The sequence below is a fragment of the Crassostrea angulata genome, unplaced genomic scaffold (assembly GCF_025612915.1).
Source record: "Crassostrea angulata isolate pt1a10 unplaced genomic scaffold, ASM2561291v2 HiC_scaffold_1, whole genome shotgun sequence".
NCBI classification, from domain to species: Eukaryota; Metazoa; Mollusca; class Bivalvia; order Ostreida; family Ostreidae; genus Magallana; species Magallana angulata.
This window is the reverse complement of record NW_026441566.1, coordinates 207,370-218,860: the sequence shown is the minus strand read 5'-3', so window position 1 is coordinate 218,860 and position 11,491 is coordinate 207,370. Positions and strand designations below refer to the sequence as shown.

The 11,491-nt window shown below is 32.0% G+C and overlaps 1 pseudogene; it reads left to right on the top strand.

The window, feature by feature from the left end:
• Window positions 1-1,817: 1,817 nt before the first annotated feature.
• On the top strand, window positions 1,818-5,145 carry LOC128168521 (heat shock 70 kDa protein 12A-like; annotated as a pseudogene).
• The last annotated feature ends 6,346 nt before the right edge of the window (window positions 5,146-11,491 follow it).

Below are 11,491 nucleotides of genomic sequence, written 5' to 3'. Positions count from 1 at the left end.
CCTTAGATAATAATTAGAGTTTATTACATATAAAAACACAAAAACATTGTATACCTGTATAGCTTTAAAATCGTGTTATGGAAAATACTTCTCGGTATTTAAATGTGACAAAAACTAAAATTTAGATGTGGGTATTTTTGTAAGTTATGTCCTGAGAATTTTGCAGTGCAGTGACGGATTCAAAACAATACATCCTGAAAGGAACGGAAAGACTTGCACTGCAGACTATACACTTCAAAGTGTTTTTCCCATTAATGTCTACATGAATGCAATTTTAATTCATCTACCCTTTTAGAATCAAGGTATTATCTTTTATTTGGATATTGGTTAGCATACGGCTAGTAATTTTATTGTTTTTAGCAGTCATATACTTTTAATACTTTCATTTAATAGATAAATACGTAATATTTGTACACTATGGTTAAAAGTCTGATAAATACAGTTACACAATTTGTGAAACAATGATTAACAACTCTTAACAACTCTTACTGACTATAAATAACTAATATAGAGATTATGGATGTGAATCTATTTATCAGAAAATTTGTTGTTAGGTTATCGAAGTTTTTTTTATTGTTTCCAAGTAATCAGTTTAATTTACAAAAAGTGATATGTCGGACCTGAAAGATACACGGTTATAATATGAGATATAAAAAAGCACAAAAATAACCAACGACACAATGCACAAATCCAGCGTATTTATTTTTTTAGATTTTAGTTTAGTGCTAGTTTTGTAGATCTTTTCAAATGCACCGACCCTACTGCCAAATTCTACTTTTTAAAGTGTAATATCCCTCTGCTATTAATTTTACCATATATTTAAAAAAAAATATTTTCTGATTTTCATAAAAGTCAATACCAATAGATTCAAATGAAAAAAAGTTGAAGCAATGAAGCGCTGCTAGATTTTTCAAAAATTGATAATGTGTCTAATCATGATATGAAGAAAACTAGACATAGTGATTAGAAAAAGCAAAATTTTACCATCGCAGCATAAAATTAAAAATATTAACTGTGTATGAAAATAGTATTTAGTTATAGACATTGCCAATTCATGTTACAAAACATAATGAAGCGCTGCTTTTTAGTTCAGAATAGTATTTTGTTGTAAAGATTTGTAACAAAAACTGCTTCAATTAGCAAGAGTTATCTTTCTTTATCATAGATTATTGAAGTTTTCCATACACTACATGATAGATTGCCACAGTTTCTAATTAATTTGAAAGTTTTTTTTTTTAATTTGGATTAGATAATAGTACATGTAAATGGATCCATATGTTTTAGAAATGCTAAACCAGTCGTGAGAGCATTTTGTTATACATGTAACACAAAAAGGGGATCAAAAGAATGATCTTCCAGTAATTGGTATGATCTCAATATAGGGATATATTGTCTTGAATAAAATGTTAAATTGTAATTATTAATTTTATGTCCCATATCTGCTCTCTCAGATAAGAAAACCTTTATTCAATTTTAAGCAATTGAAGTTACAAGTTTAAAACGACGAACGAGCTATACATGTATAAATAGAGAGAGCAAAATTTCATCCAAAATATTCTCTGGCCTAAAACATCAAACACGTACTGTTCATGTACTGAACTAGTACATAAAATTTAGTAATATTTTAAAAAGATTAATTCATTGAGGGAAGGAGCAGGGGTATACATGTAGATATTGCCTCATAAAATATTTGATAAATATGATTCGTTTCTTGCATTTTTTTTTGGTTACAGGTCTCTAGACATGTATACCGTGCAGAGGTTTTAACACTCCGATAATAACGGCATTCAGGCGCAAAGAAATACGAACTGTAGACTTTGATCTTTAACGCTTTATGACCCAGTTACTAGTATATCATGTACGAAACCGAAAGTCCTAGTGTACAATAGCATAAAGGGAGAAAAATAATTTTGATTTGGAATGGATGAAAATTACAGTCCTTGGCCCGTAGTGTGCGCCATTGACTTTGGGACGACATACAGTAGATATGCGTATTCCATGCGACCAGACTATGAGAGAGATCCGTTGAATATCGAGTCCAATCCACAATGGCCTAACGAAGATATGATGACATCCAAAACTTCGACCTGCATTCTTTTTGATAAATCGGGAAATTTTGATTCATTTGGCTACGAAGCAGAACAGAAATATAGATTGCTAGCAGAGAACGCCCAGAAAGTCCAGGGACCCGAGGGAGACGACGAAAGCGATGACAGCGACGAAAGCGATGACAGTGATATTGAAAAGAATAACAAAACTGAAGAGGATAACATTACTGACTGGCTATATTTCAGAAGATTTAAAATGAATCTTTACCAAGACGACTTGGTTAGTATATTTGTGTTTAGCTTAATAATCAAAATTATATTTCTTATTGAAGGTTAAAAGAAACTAAAATGCAGGAAGCTTATATTCAAATACCTTTAATGAATAACGTGTGCATCGTTTAGTGATAATACGGTCACACGGCCAGAGTTTGTAATATACATGTATATTTCAGAATTTGCTAACAAACTATGTAAATAATATTGTGATTCTTAGACACACATGACCTGTTATATCATTGGTTTACGGCAGATACCAACATATTTCGTTATTTTATTAAGGTCACCTTATATAACTAGGCTTTTTAGGATGTGAGTTCGATCAGTGACCATCAAAACTTAAGGCAAATTGTATTTTCCTATCGTTTGTAAAAATATTCAAAACTGAATATAGTTAAAAAAATTGTGCTTTTGAAAACTTGTATTACAACATTATTAAGTTGCAAGAAAATAATTTCTGAAATTGTATTTTACGTATAAACAAAATGGGTGTTTGTGCTATCCCCCCCCCCCCCCCCCCCCCATCGCCCAATTGATTATTTATACATGTAATATTGTATTAATCACAATTCTAGATTTTCTCTGAATTTTGAGAGCACGATACACTCTCTGACGGTCTTACTTTTGCTTTTAGGTGACTGTATATAATTTCATTGATTTTAGATTGATTACTAAAAATATAAATGTAATTTTACCTACTTTGACTTATATGTAGTTCAAGTATATTAGGATTTGCTCCCAGACAATGTATTTGTCTGCTCTAAAATATAATTTTTATTTAAGTAACTTCATGTGCTCTTTATTTATTGGTTTACATTATATTAAATTGTATACCAAATTAGTGAGAAATACTTTAATAAAGAACCTTATCCAGTTTCGTTTAAGTTGTCAAGTTCACAGTAGTAATTTATTGACAGTTATCTTCACTGATTGTTATTTACCTTTTCATTGCAGATGTCGAGGCAAAGGTTAAAAGATTTCAAATTGATTGCAGAGAATGGAAGAAGACTTCCAGCTTTAAAAGTATTTTCAGAAGCAATTAGATATCTAAAAAAACACTTGGAAGACTTACTTAGAAATTCAACACTCAGAGAAAATAATGATCAGTCAGACTGCAGTTAATCTTCCTCAGAAGACAAAAATGAAAGTTCAGATTCAAGAAAAAATGTGTCAACAAGTAATACAGACACACAAGCAAAATTTTCCGATCCGAATAACGACTCATCCTGGTCTGACGACATCTTATGGGTCTTAACAGTTCCCGCCATTTGGACTGACCAAGCAAAACAGTTCATGCGAGATGCAGCTATACAGGTTTTCATAAAACGTATTTTAGATCAATGAATTTATTGTTTGATGAAATGTGTTGATTTGTAAACCTGAATTTTTTTAATTTGACGCCTTTAGGCTGGTATAAAAGCGGATAATCTCGTACTGGCGTTAGAACCGGAGTCTGCAGCTCTACTCTGTAGGCAGTTGGCACTGACTAAAAGAGCAGACGACATCAATGTACAAATGTTTGAACCTGGCAGCAAGTTCATGATCGTAGATTGTGGGGGTACGTTAAGAATTTAATTTATTTATATTAATGTATAGTATTTTAATATTTCATCCTTATGTGACTTATCATGTTGCCGGTTTCATTCAGGAGGAACAGTAGATGTGACAGCGTACAGAGTGGAAAATAATAAAACATTAAGTGAGCTAAATTGTGCATCTGGAGACGCAGTTGGAGGAACAAATGTGGACAAACTGTTTTTTGAACTTCTTAATGACATTTTTGAAGATGACGTGGTAGAAAGATTTCAGAATAAATCACCATCTGATTGGCAAGAATTGTTAAGAAGTTTTGAAGTAAAGAAACGTTGTATTGGGCGCAGAGGTCAAATTGAACAACAGGAAAAATGGATAACTTTTTCCAATTTAGGCGGCCTGTTTCACGAACATACGATGTCAAATAGCCAAACAAGTCTCTCTGAACGGTTGCAAGAAATGAAAATGAAAAAGAAAATAAAATGTGCAAATCCAAAATTGCGCATTGATAAAACAACTCTGACTGAAAAAGTTTTTACCGGTCCGATCAAAGATATTGTAAATCACTTAACTGGTTTGTTTACAGAGGAAGACGTGAAGGATATTGAAATAATACTGCTTGTAGGAGGATTCTCAGAATGTCCATTGTTGCAAAATGAAATAAAGATCTCATTTCCAAACAAGAGAATTGTTAATCCGCGAGAAGGAAGCATTGCTGTAATGAAAGGGGCAGTATTGTTTGGGCATAGTGCTGAGATCATAGCTCGAAAAAGGATAGAACAAGGGCAAGAGCTGCTTCCAAATGAAGAGGTTTCTAAATGTATAGTAAGGCGTCGGAGTAAGGCCTACTATGGTGTCGCCACTGATGTTCCTTTTATTGACGGTAAACATCTTGGAGCTTGTAAATATACCAATGAAGAAGGAATATCGATGTGTTCAGACATTTTTGATTGCTTGATAAAAAAGAACCAGGAAATGGCAATAGGAAAAACAGTTATAGAGAAGACATTTAGATCGTTCAATTCTTTAGAGGCCAATGTGGAAATTTACTGCTCTAACAGAGAGGTGCTATATTGCCATGAAGAAGGTTGTCGAAAAATTGGAAAAATCCTTGCCAAATTTTCAGATGATGCCAATGATAGGAGATTGTTTAAAGTTCAGTTGCATTTTGGTTTTACAGAAACAATAGCAATAGCTATAGATCTTAAGACACAACTAGCATGGAAGGTTAATCTCGACTGTATCTTATAGAACACGGTCATAATGGTGTAAGTTTCACCTGACTCAATATATGAACTAAATATATATATATATATATATATATATATATATATATATATATATATATATATATATATATATATATATATATATATATACACACACACACACGTATCTCTTACTTTTAGGAAGTTAATTTGAACGGAGGACAAAATCTTCAATCAGATAAGCTGAAAGCAACCTGTGTGTTATATGAGCATCGAGATAGTTGTCAATCATATTATATGAGCATAATACTATTTGGAGAAAACTTAAGACTCAAGACTCAAATGTGATTTGATGAATTACACTGAACTACAGAGAATACCAGGTTTAGTAATGCTTATCCACCAAGAAGAAGCATTTGATAGTATGTCTTGGATTATTTTCGAAACATTGGATTGTTTTTAAAACTTGGACCATCAATAAAAAACTGAAAAAAACTTTCTACAACGAAACCAAATCATGTGTTTTAAAAAATGGATTCACTTCTGACTGTATTTATCTTCAAAAAGGCTGTAAACAAGTTGACCTCATCTGACCATGTCTCGTTTTACTATGCACTCAAGTTTTAGGAATTTTAATAAGAAATAATAAGGGTATCGGATGTATTGCAAAAATATAGTATAAACTTTCTTTGCATGTTGATGACATCTCTGCCATTTCTAAAGGTTCACCTGAGTAAATGGAGGGTATTTTAGCATTTTATTAAGAACTTTTAAAAGTTAGGGAGGCTTCATCAATGGTATTTTTTGGATTAGAAGTAAAAAATTTTCAAGAGATGTATTTCACAATACAAAATGGAAATTTGATTGTAAAACAGAACTGTTGATTTAGGCCACACCAATATAATTTCTTGTCCGTCGTGTATCCAGTGAAAAAAGGAACGAGCGGCGAGCGATTCAATAATAAAATTATTATTTTTATAGCCAAAATTTTTAGGCGGTGCATAAATAAATTCGTGCGCTTAAATACCAAAAAAAAGCGGAACTAGAACAAAAAACAGCGCAGAATTTTCTGAATGCGGAAAAGTAATGATAATATTATTTGAAGAGTTTTATTTATATACGAGTGCGCGGGGTTCGACGAACAAGATATTTTATTGGTGTGGCCTTACTAAGAATTAAAATTTTAACTAACTATATATGATGTCTAGCTTTAATTATAAGCCAATTTATCATATATAAATAGTATTTTAAACCGAAAGAAATTCAGGATACCCACCTACCCACCCTTATTAACAGATTCTCAGTAATTAAAACATTACTTTTAACAAAATATTATAATCTGATTCTCACTTTATTTAACCCAAATTCTATTTTTTTTTTTAAACTCTAAACAAAGAAATTTACTATTTCTATCTGCCATCATCGTAGCTTCATCTCCATTTTACAAGTAATGTTTTATATATATATATATATATCGTGTCGTTAGCCATTTTTAGTACTTTTTATATTCAGTTTACTGGCTTAGTATCTATATATTAGATCCGACACTTTAAAGATGCCTAGTGTTGTTGATTCAATTCAGTGCTTTATATATATATATATATATATATATATATATATATATATATATATATATATATATATATATATATATATATATATATTAGCAAATTACTGTTGTGGAATTTGTGGCAAATCAACTTTACATTATATTTAGAAATGACTTGCAATACTGTAAGTTATATGCTTATAATCAATATATTCTTATAATCTTTGATACATTTTTGTTGAATATCATTTAATATTTATTCGTTTGATGAGATATCGGCGCTTCTGATTGGTTAAAAAATTTCTTTGATACCTGCATCAATAAAAAATTTTGCCGGTGTAATGAAGAATAATGACCCCCGTAGAATAATGACCGGGGGTCATGTTTCGACGTAGAATAATGACCCCCCTAGCTGAAGAATAATTGGATTTTTCTGAAGAAAAAAGATCCAGGGGTTATTTTTCTTCATGTTAAACATGAAGAAAAATGACCCCCATAGAAAAATGACCCCCCCCCCCCCCTCCCATAAATAGAAATTGATTACACCGTATCCGAGATATGACTTTGAAATTACTTAATTTTTCACTCTGTTCAACTGATTTTGAAGTTATTACACCGAATTTGTAAATACATCGCTGTATATAGTTTTTCATATCCGTAGCAGACACACAAAACACTCTTACATTGCCACAAATTGATTGTTAATAGTTACGTCACTTCTCTCATTGACATACGGCGGGAAATGACGCAAATAAAGAAAGATTCATACACAATGAGGATATTGTGTTACAATTAACAAACAATAATAATGAAAGAATAATTGTTGTAATAATATTAGCAATATTCATTGGTGAATGAATTGTCAATCTTAGAATGATACATGTATATATCTTTATATAAAAAGACTAAGGGGACAGGTAACGTAGGAATATGAATTCTTCTTATTTACATTTCTTGAGGAAAGTGATTTTTTAAAAATCATTTGTGCGTTAGTTTTGTTTTCTTCTACGTAATACATGAACATCAATATTCTAAACATTTGTTGTAATGTTGTATTTGTGATCATGAATAGACTTTATTCTTTTAGAGCAAATGTGTGAAGAGTACCTGACTATAGTAAATCTTAATAGATAATAAACACTGATCGATTATAATAAGAAAAGATTGTTTCCAAAAGCGTTGATAAGAGGTTAGGCCCATGTTAGGGGTTTATATCCCCCTTGATTTCGATCACACGATCTTTATCGTATCCAAAGTTATTAATGCTCATACAAACTATTGATGCATTATTCATCTTGATATTACCTAAACTTACTAAAGTATGCCGACGATAAAGTAAAATATATTTTCTGTACGAGTACTCTCAGTACTTTGAAATATTCATTAAATTATTTCTTTACTATCTACTATCGCGTCTTCGCCTTTGCAACTTAACGCTCTCGCCTTCGAATCTTCGCGCTTTCGCCTTTTTAGCTCACCGGGAGTCAAGGGGAGCTTATGCTATACTCCCGGCGTCGGCGTCCGGAGCTGGTTAAAGTTTTTGGTGCAGGTCCTTTATCTAAGCTATTACTTGTCCTATCTTCACCAAACTTGCTAACTTCACCTAACCTGAATGGATGGTGAGTCTTATGATACAGATGCACCTGACAGGCATGGATGCTGAATCAGAGCCATAGGTTGGGGATACTTGAGGAGGTAAAGGTTTTAATTGCTGGTGCCCTCTGATGATGATATCTTACTAGTTATTACTGGTCCTAACTTCACCAAACTTGCATGGATGGTACGTCTTATGATACTGATGCACCTGACAGGCTTGAATGCTGAATCTGAGCCATAGGTTTTTGATGCTTGATGAGGTTTAGTTGTTCGGAACAGGTCACATGTTTTATCGATGATAGCTTGCATAGTTGATTTAACTATATCATAAATGAAACGCAGATGTCCCTTCAGCTGCAGAGCCTTGTCCTTTATCAAGGATGCTTAAGAAATCTCCTACCTCACTCAAACCTGCTTGATTGATAGATGTGGTTGTTGTTAAATGATATAACATGATTCCTATGATATAGTATTGTGTGATATGAAACACTATTGTTTAATAGGATACAATATAATACCATATGTTATATTGTAAAACGTTATATGATTCGAAATAATATTGTATCATTTTTTAAAATTTTATGATAAGATATATCATGATATTGTTCTGTATAGTAGTGTATATTATGATACAATATTGTATAATACTATATTGTTTTATTAATCAATTATTTAATAACATGATACTATAACATATGATATTGCAATTTATTATATTGCATCCTATGATATAATATAGTATATTCTATGATATTGTGTCATACAGTATTGCATGATATGATATTGGTGTCTGTAATATAGAATTATATAAAATGAAATTGTATATATGATATTGTAATATGAAATATCGTATCATTCGATCTTGTATAATATAATATTGGTTTATAGGATATATTATCATATCACATGAAATTGTATTTTATGATGTTGTAATATTTATTATTGTATCATATGATACAATATGTACAATATAACTTTATTGTATAATATTTTTTTTTATCCAATGATATTGTATCATTTGATATGATACAATATTGTATCAAATTATATTGTATCATATAATACAATATCATATTATTTATCAAATATGATACAGTATCATACAATACAATATCATACTATATTATACAATATAATAACACATGTGGCAATGTTATGATGTATTATTGCAATATGATATTGTTTCATATAATACTATATTGTATTATGTTTAATGATATTGTATTATTTGATCAAATACAATAATGTATAACACAATACAATGTCATATCATACGTTACAATATCATATCTCACAATTTTTGTACGGTATTTTATGGAATTATATGATATATATTGTAAGTATGATCGGATGCACTTTTTAATTTTATATTATTGTATTGATTAACATATGATCATATGATTATCATACAATTTTTAACAGATGATATACGATAATGTGTCAAAACAGAATCCATGAATATCCAAGATCATAAAGGATGGTTTTCATACATTATGATAAAGGTGGTCTTATAAAGGTGATGCCTTATAAAGGTGATCCCTCGTCTCGGTGAGCTTTGTAATCTGTGATTACCTATGTTTTATAATTACGGAGCTCTCTATCGTTTAAGTGTTCCGAGGCATATTTTGGAAATTTTATGTTTATAAAATTAATAAAATTAAATTTTCCAGGGGGATAGGGTCCGGACCCCCTCTTCCCTTTTACTGCTTGAAATTATCAATATTGAATTTTCCCGGGGGACGGACCCCCTCTCCCCCCTCTCCCCCCTCTAGATCCATGCATGAGCAAGGAGTGTCGCATAATGAAATTAGAATGTTATTGTTCTTGGTCCACGGTAAACAGACGGCTGGTAAGTGACAGGAGTCTGGAAATGCATATGTACACATTATGGTGGACATTAAATTTTGTGTGGAGTATATAATGATTAGGCATAGCCAGCACTGGTAAACATATATGTCACATGTACACATTAAAATATTTATAAACATTCATAGTAAGCGCGATGGCCTAGCGCATGCGTACCAATAATAGCCTGGATTAATCGAAAAACCTTGGCGAGTACGGTGCCTGCATTAAATTCTATGTAATCGACCGAGACGTGCTGAATGCAATCAAAAAAGGCGAAGGCGAAAGTGCGAAGATGCGAAGGCCAGAGTGCGAAGTTGGGAAGGAGCGATAGTAGTATCGCTCCTTAGCCTTCGCACTTTAGGCATCACATCTTCGCGCTTCATCGTCGCATCTTCGCACGTTTGCTCCTTCGCCTTCGCACTATTGCCTTTGCAACTTCGCATCTTCGCCCCAAGGTCGGAGTGGCCCTATCGGAACACCATATATATATGTAAATGTAATTGTTAAAAGGGCATGGTCACGATTTTGGTCAAATTCTATTTTTCTGTTTTCATTATTTACAATGCTTAAGGAAAGCATTTCTACTGATCAAATGAAATTTGAGGGTCAGTTGTAAAGTTATAAGCAAGATACAGGGCTCACAATTCTTTTCATGTAAACAAGGCTCGTGCCCTGTTGTTGTTTACATAGGTTCAATATACCAGTAAAAGATCTTTTTCAAGCAGATTTGTCTATCTTCTTATTCATTTTAAGCATAAAAAAACAGTTCCTTACGTTTAACACATTCATTATGTCTAAAATTAGAACTTTCACTTCAACATTCAAAATGTAAACAAAGGCTTTGTTTACATAGCAAAAAAAAGCTCTGTAACTTGCTTATAACTCAACGAATGACACTCAAATTTGTTGCCGTATTAAAAATGCCTTACTAAAGCATTGTGAACATTAAGATCGGCATTTTTTTTTGGACTAAAATCGTGACCATGCCCCTTTAAGATGACAACCATACCCCGTGTCTTGTTATAACGGAAGGATTTTTATTTTCTAAGCTATACCCCTTCTTTCACTTTAAGTTTATTTGAATATGAATTATAATTTCTGTTACTTTCTGTAAACTGCAGCAGTAAAAGTTACAATGTTGTAAAGACTATTTCACAAATACTAAAAATTATACTGAAAAACTTTAATCTACAAGGGGGTCATTATTCTACAGGGGTCACTTTTCTTCATGTGGAGTGTGCTCATTTTTATGAAAATGACACTTATTCTTCAGGCAAAGGGGTCATTTTTCTACGTAGAATAGACCAATCCACACTTTACAAAAGTTATGTCCCTTGGCCGCCATCTTTGGGGAAAAACCCATGTATTTCTTACAGTAGCCTTTGTAGTTTAGAGGGTTGTAACTTCGTCACTTGACATTAGAAATCCGTTTC